Source organism: Cryptomeria japonica, chromosome 3, assembly GCF_030272615.1.
Source record: "Cryptomeria japonica chromosome 3, Sugi_1.0, whole genome shotgun sequence".
In the NCBI taxonomy this organism is placed as follows: Eukaryota; Viridiplantae; Streptophyta; class Pinopsida; order Cupressales; family Cupressaceae; genus Cryptomeria; species Cryptomeria japonica.
The window spans coordinates 337,722,367-337,730,665 of NC_081407.1; the positions used below are offsets into that span (position 1 = coordinate 337,722,367).

The 8,299-nt window shown below is 29.5% G+C and overlaps 1 long non-coding RNA gene across 1 annotated transcript; it reads right to left on the minus strand.

Moving 5' to 3' along the window:
- Positions 1–350: 350 nt before the first annotated feature.
- LOC131067194 (uncharacterized) lies at positions 351–1,339 on the minus strand. Its single transcript, XR_009111785.2, has 2 exons — positions 1,061–1,339; positions 351–785 (listed from the first exon to the last, which is right to left on the minus strand). It is a non-coding gene; the product is annotated as an uncharacterized LOC131067194 (long non-coding RNA).
- Positions 1,340–8,299: the final 6,960 nt, after the last annotated feature.

Genomic DNA, 8,299 nt, shown 5'->3' on the forward strand with positions numbered 1-8,299 from the left:
CATAACTCAATATTATTAATTTTTAAATGCATCATATTGCATTCCATTACAAATTTCTATGTTTTTATGGCACATAAGTTAGTTCTGCTTGAGCCCAGAAGCTTGAAGATTTCATTCCTGCGTTTCCCCACTTATTTAATAGAATTATATAGCCCCGGTGGATTAATTTTTTCTTTACAAATACATTATCTTTGTTTACACAATGTTACCATAGTGTTACACTGAATACACTACAAATAACATTGATGTTTCTAATTGCATTCATCCATTTAATTTAATAAGTAATTGGAATTTAGTGCTATCTAACCAACAGTTAGTTCTGCTTGAGCCCAAAAGCTTGAGAAAAGCAATTCAAAATAATGGCATTCTGAATTTATTCAAGAAATTAGACATCAAAAGATTAATACACGAAGTGGAGAAAGAAAATGACTTAACAAGAAAAGAGGAACCTTAACTAATCTCTCTAATGCTCTTCTATACTATCTTTACCAACAAACATAAGTATTTATGTCAATAGATATGTAGTGGCAACAAACCATATATAATATGGAGATTCTATATCCACTTCATTAACTTCCTTCGCCCTTAGCTTGGTTATCGCCCGGTTTGCTATTTCAAGAAGATGCAACGAACTAAAATTCAACGGCTCCTGGGTTGGGTGCCCGTACAGGATCTATGCTGATCCCCAATGAAATTATCTTGCAGGTGGACTTGATCTGTGCAACCCTTGGAACAGAAGAAAACTTATAATAACTCGTTGCTTTAGTTGGCTATTCCTCTCAAATCTATATCATTGACATACCCACAAAAAAATTTATAGCTGTAATAGACATACCACTTTACTGCAACAGAACTGTAACCAAGGGATACTTAAAATCTTACAAGAAAGTTTCGAAGGGATACATAAAATCTTATAAGAATCTGTATTTCTTTTGGGTTTTGGGAGCAGACCACTTTGTAAGTAAAATTTTTTAAAGATTTATTGAATTTATGATAAAAATGGAGTGTGGTAGAATTCAAATTAATTATGAAATGGGTGTTTGCTTGTGTAAACAAATACCTGTCAATAATCCTTGCATGGCTTTGAGGACGCTTGATACAGTCGTTAATTCTAATTCTACGATTGAATCCCCCCGGTGGAAGAAAAAAATCAAATGGAGATTTGAAAAAACTAAAAGCTCAGCAGTAGTTCCAAGCCCACACATATTAATTATTCCCTGTCGCAAACAACATTGAGAAAACCAAAAAACTCAGGTCAAATAAATTTATGTCTTTGCGCTTGCAAGAAATGAAAAGCTTGCAGATATCAGCAGATTTAGAAGTCCCTGAATTTAATTTAAATCGGTTGTTCTTCAGCATGAAGTCTATGTTATTCGTGTCACCAGCTCCATACCTAACTGGCATGCAAAATACATGTTGGTAAAACTGAATGCCACTAGAAACAATGAGGACACGAAAAATTGGGAGAGGCCAACTGTTTACCTGTTCACCAGCTCCAGCAACAATTAAATGAAGTCTATGTTATTCGTGTCACCAGCTCCAGCAACGCACTGACAGAGACCTCGTTGGTAGTGCGTTCTCTTGCATTGATATCTACAAACCCATCTGCCAACCACCTGCAACGCTAATCACAGACTGCCAAAATATTTTTGATTAGTATTCAAGTTGTCTATAACTAAAATTGGAAAATAAATTTATGAAAAGAAATGGAACAATTTGATTGGCTCGCTGAAAAATGATTAATCACGGTTTAATATGACTGCCTCCGCTATAGTTCCTTGGCAGGAACTAATAGCTCAAAGAATGCATATTTAGCATCTACAATTGTTATACACTTACAGAAAGAAGATTCAAGTAAAACATGTCTATCAAAGAATTGTTGTATATTAGAAGTTTATCAATTGAATGTTTTTGTGAGAGGGATTTCTTACAGAAGAAATTGTTCTAGATGAAAAATGATTGTAGATCTTCAACAAGAGGAACCCTCTTCTATTTGGATCTACAAACCTTCATGAAAAGAAAGCATCAATGTAGAGTCACCTCTAATAGCATGTCAAAATTGGATCTTCTGGTAGGCACCAATAGTCCATCAGAATTCAAAAATCACACGTCCTCCAAAGTTAGAATGAATAAAGTATGAAATAGAGAATATATAAATAACTTTAAATTGATCGAGGTTTAACCAACTTATACATGATATAAATTATAACTTTAAATAGTAGCATACAAATATATACAATTATAAATGAGCATCTTCCAAAATTAGAATTAATAGAGTATGAAATAGAGAATATATAAATAAGTCTAAAATGGTGGAAGTTTAATCAACTTATAGAAATTATTACTATAAATAGTAGCACACAAATATCTACATTTATAAGTGAGAAAAGAAATTGAGATAGCAAGCTTATTCCTAGAAAAGAAAATATCCATGACAAAAATATCATTGAAAATAAAAATTTACACTAAAATTGTAGATTCTATAGCCATATTAGATGGGATAACTCCATAATCATCCAATTTTCTATCATGATCTACTCTTTTAAATTCAAACTATTCAATTAACTAGTCAGTCCTTTCCATGATTAAATCATCTTCAACTTCAACTTCAAGATCTTATAGAATTTGATATATATGAATCTCTAAGTTTTTAATGTGTTATATTAAATTCATGTTTATATAAATATGTAAAGCCTTCATTAATGATGTCCTTGAAGATTGAAATAAAAAATACAGTTACTTTTGCATGATTTTACTTAGATGTAGACAAAGCTTAGAATATGGAGAGTACATTATTTAGGAATTTAAAATCTCATATTTTATAATTTTGATATTTATAATGTATGTTTTTCTTATCTTCAGCTTAAAAAAATTTTTACACACATAATAAGAAATGACAGTAATTAACAAATCAACATTACAATTTAAAACCTCTAAATAATTACAAATGGACATGAAATGGAAAAAAGTGAAATGTAAAAGCGGCAGTGCTAGCATACCCAGTCTTTTTACAAGTGGATATTTCTGAACAGTCGATACCATAAACTTTTTATGTTTTACTCCATATTAGAGAGCACTTTCATACTAGACTAAATTCTCTGCTTTTGATAGACAGATGACAATTCTGTTTTGAAATCTGATCACTTCAGTTCACCAGATTTTAAAACCTAAGTATTTATCCCAAATGACAGGACTGCCAAAGAAACTTCCAACTTGTAGGAATATTGAAGGGACAGAATAAAAATCATAGCTGATATAAATTAATTAAAAATCATGTTATCCCTCGTTTTCTCGATATAATTGCTCATTAGCTCGATTTTCCTCAGAACCGATAATGATTGAGCTTGGTTCGAAGGACATCATCCTCCCCATCAAAATCCGTTTACTATGCTCAATTTTACAGGGAGGAAGGCGTTGCCAAAACTTTTCCTTCAGATTATATGCAAACACTGCTGCACTTTCGCATCCCCATAGACTGGGGAAGCACAGGTAATCTCCCACACAAACACACTTGGGATACCAAATATCTGCATCTTCCAAAAATCCAGGGAGTGAATGTGGAGGCATTCTTGCAAATTCTTTCCACTTCCAAACCAATTCATCTTCCTCATCCTGAAACAACTCCCAGATAACTATACCCATCTTTCTGCCAAACGATGGGTCACTTCCTCCCTGTCTAGGAATGTTGAGTGCAGGTGCAGACGGCTCATGAGAGTTCCCCACTATAAGAACTGACGAACCATATGAAACCATATTAAAAACGGGCAAACTCATAGGTAAAATAGATGATATAACATGCGCATTCAGATCTTTATTCATTTGGGTGGGTAATGGAGCTACTTTAACAGGGGTAATGAAACCCTCATCTTTGATTTTGTAACCCACAATAGTTGCAGGCAATCTTCCCCTCCAGAAAAGAACGCCGTTGCACTCAACCATTCCAAGTAGTTCATACCATAATAAATTATCATCCCTTTCTCCTGCAAACTGAAATTTAATGCTCCATGAATCTTGAAAATAGTGGTAGATTTTGAACGAAAAAATTTCACAGATGGACCACACTACCAAATAGGGCTCTTTGTTTCCTCCCCCTACAATTTGGATACATTTGAACATCACATCCATTTTTATTTCTGCATAAGATCTCATAAGGGGATTGCAAACACATAATTGGTGAGTGGGTGTTTGTCTAAAGAGTAGTAACCCCTGCGCTGTGCTTGATACATCTCTCATACAGTAACAATCTCTATTGTGCTCGATACATCCCTCAGAATTTGGGAGAAAAGAGAGAGGCAGGGTTGTCCATTTTTGTAGGGAAAAGGAGTAGGCCATACAATAATTTCTATTCTTTTCGCGACCACATATGAGAAGCCATGGATGTTGGGTAAGCATTGAAGACAAAATAAAATTCCATTCCTTACAAACCATGCGAGAGCTATAGATTGATTCAAATGGAAGTTTTGAGAAAACCAATTTCTTCATTTCTTGAGGCAGTTTAGATATTCCACGCTCTTCTTCGTCTCCAACTATTGTGATAGATTCTTGCTTCATTTCTATGGATTTTCTCTCCATTTTTAATTTAGATCTGGAACTTTCCAACGATTACTAGTTTGTATTCTTGAACACTGGATTAAGGGAGTCCTTTTTTTTTTTCAATGTGGATTACACCATCCTCAACCCCTTTTATAGGCATTTGATAGAAGGACTTCACTAAGTCACCGGATCACTTTTTGAGCTAAGAGCAGCCGACATTTACAAAATATAAATTAAAATAAATAAGGGAAAAATTAACCTATCTTAAATGGTTCTGGTGTGAGAGATCTGTTTTATTTAATTTTGTGTCTTCCATGACTATATTGATCTGATTAAATTCCGCTGCAAAATTGTAAATCAAAATAAATAAGATATATATTAATCTCTCTTAAATGTCTCTAATGTGACCATCTATTTAATTTGGTGTTTTTGGTGGAATCATTAAAAACCCTTCAAAAATTAAAATAAATAAGAAAAAAATTAACCTATCTTAAATTCTTCTAGTGTGAAGATCTATAATTTAGTGTCTTCCAAAATTATATTAATCAGATTAAATTTGGCTGAAAAAATGTAAATTAAAATAAATAAGATAAATATTGACCTATCTTAAATGTTTCTAATGTGACCATCTATTTAACCTATCTTAAATCAGGTGAGCATGTTAAAAAGAAAACAAGCGTAGTAGTGGGGAGTACTTGTCTTTCTAGTCATATGTATTGCAACTATGTAGTAAAGAGTGCCCATAATTGTAGTATGTAATGTTGAAATTCAAAGTCTAAGGTGTTTTATTGATTAAATATTTATAGTTATTGCATAATTATTTTAATTTTTAAAATAATAACTATTAATTAATTATAATGAATCAATACGTAATAAAAAATTCAATCAAACTAGTACATATAAGTGGAGTAAATAAACTTATATTTATAAGTTTAATAATTTATTTCTAATTAATTAATTAAATAAATTATAACCCTAATTGTAATATAAGTTTAATGTGAGGGTTCAAGGTTACTATTGAATTTGATTTAATATTAAGGTTAGGGTACAATTTCATTTAGTGTTACAGTTCAATCTAGCTTAATGTTCATATAGGATTAGGTTGAAGCTTGAGTTTGATAATTGAGTTTATTGTTCTATCATGGTTAAGGTTAATTTTAGGGTTAAGGTTAAATTTTGTTTATGGTTAGGATTTTACTGGTATAGTGTTAATATTATGGTACAATTTGGTTTAGATTCAAATTGTCAAAATTAAAGATAATTATTAGGTTAATGTAGGGTTCAATTTGGTGCAAGGTTAGAGTTACGGTTTAAAATTTTGTTCAATTTGATTTTTTGTCAATGTTTTGTTTGGTTTAGTCTTTAATTATGTTAAGGTTTAGTATTCAATTTAATATAGAATAAAGTACTAAATTAAGTTTACATTTATATAATATTATAGTATTAAAATATTTTTTAATGTAATTTAAGTTAATTAATTTAGTTTAATTTAATTTAATTAAATTTATTTGATTTAGTTTAGTTTAATTTATTTGATTTAATTAAAAAATTGTTAAATTATATTATTTAATTAATTTTATTTGTTTAAATTTAAGTTATTATAAAAAGTATATTAGTAATTTGATTTAGTTTACTTAAAGGTATAAAAAGTTATACTTATTATTATATTTTACAATTTAATTTTGTAGAATATTCAATTAGGTTTAGGATTAGGGTTAGAATTACATTTGGTTTAGAGTTAGGGTAAAGTTTAGAGTTAGGGTAAGGATTCGTTTTGGTTTAAGGTTAGGGTAATGGTTTCATATGGTTTAGGGTTGTGATTATTATGGTTGAATTTGTTTAGTGTTGGTGTTTAATTTCATTTAATGTTCAATTAGTATTATGGTTCAAAATGAGTTTTTTTTTCAATATTAATGTTATGATTTGATATAGAGTTATAAATAGGGTTTAATTTAAAATATTATTCTAACCGTAATAAATATTAAGATCTATTTAATAAATAATTAAAAAAAAATCTTGTCATGAATATAACATGATAAATGTAATGACTAATACAATAATTTAAATAAAACAAAAAATAAAAATTATATTTGAAAAAGATTGTTTTTTTCAATATATTTCCAACCAGCACCTTTAGCAGCAAAACTTCTAACCTTTATAATACTATTCCAAAGATAAGATCCCCTAGGTAAACAATCAAAGGTTATAAATTATGCCTCCTAATTTCTTAGGCTTACACACTTTATTCCAAGCAATCAACAAAATTCTCTTTTTATCCTCCACTCCTGACCATAAGAACCTCTTTTGGATACTATCAATGATATATGTTTATGTCTTTTAGCATCTTGGTCTGCTCCTTGAATGATCATGAAGTATTATCTTTTACTTTTGTTTTGCCTAATATAGTCGAAGTTCAAGATTTGTAGGCTTCTATATTGCAGTATACTTTTCTTCAAATCTACTAGAAAATTGATCCATGTTTTTGTTCATTTTATTTCTTATTTCCTCAGTTGTCTTCTTCCCTTTCAGGTTATTTTTCTCTTTCTTCTTGCTAAACCGGTTATTGTCTATAGATCGGTTGTAGGATCGGTCTTTGGCCTATTTTTTCAAGAGCTTCATAGTGGTACAAACAATTTATGATTTTGGTGTTTTGAATTTTCTATAAATTGCAATTTTTAGAGGTTGGACTCTATTGGAGATCATAAAGCTCCTGTTCAAGTCTCATTTTCCAAAGTGTGAGTTTTCACGTATTTTGCAATGGTGTCCTTGGTTTTCTCCCATTCTATATCAAAATTTTAATTTTAATATTTTACGGCTTGATCAAAATAAAGGTGTAGTAGGATCAAGCTCTTCATTGCAACTTGGTGAAGGAATTCACAACTTGCGAGGATCTGAAATGTGCTAGTGTGTGGGGTTTGTTGATATAGAATTTTAATATGATAATTAAGTGTGTGGTTTGTTGATATAGAATTTTAATATAATTTTAATATTTTAATTTCAAATTTGATCATAAGTCAAACATGTGCAGAACAGTGATAAATAACTTTCACAATAAGAGATAATTGATCATACAATTTTAAATTTTAATATTATCATAATTATTCATACAATTGTTGATAATGATCATATAATTGAATTTTAATATTTTATTTTAATAAAGTGAATTTGCCGGGTAGTTGGTCTTGTGTGTAATGTTGGATGTGTCTTAGTTATCACTGCATAACATATTTGAACCTTTATACAAATGAGTTAATAATTGGTATGCCGTGAAAACTAAGACACATCCAACATTACACACAAACTAATTATCATGCAAATTCACATAATTTAAATAAAATATTAAAATTCAATTATATGATCATTATCAACTTGATGTTTGTATAAAAGTATAATCGGATAATGTATTCAATAATATTTGTTATAATTATTAGAAATATTTATTTATTGTAACTAGTATGTTATTTTCTTAAATTTGTTTTGTTTTATTTAATTGTTTGAAATTTAGTGAAATATTGGTAAGGCAAAAGTTTTAATTTGAGTTTTAACAAAATTTGTATTTGTTTAATGTAACTAATACTCATTTGAGGTGATGCATTATTAATTTGTATACAAAATACTGAACATAAGAATTACATAATTAAAATATATGTGTAAACATGTCAATTAAATTTTAATTAGATGCATTTATTAACAATATTTATTAATTATAAGTAGAATTTGAAATTTAGTGAATTATTTGCAAGGTACAAGTTTAAATTTGAGTTTT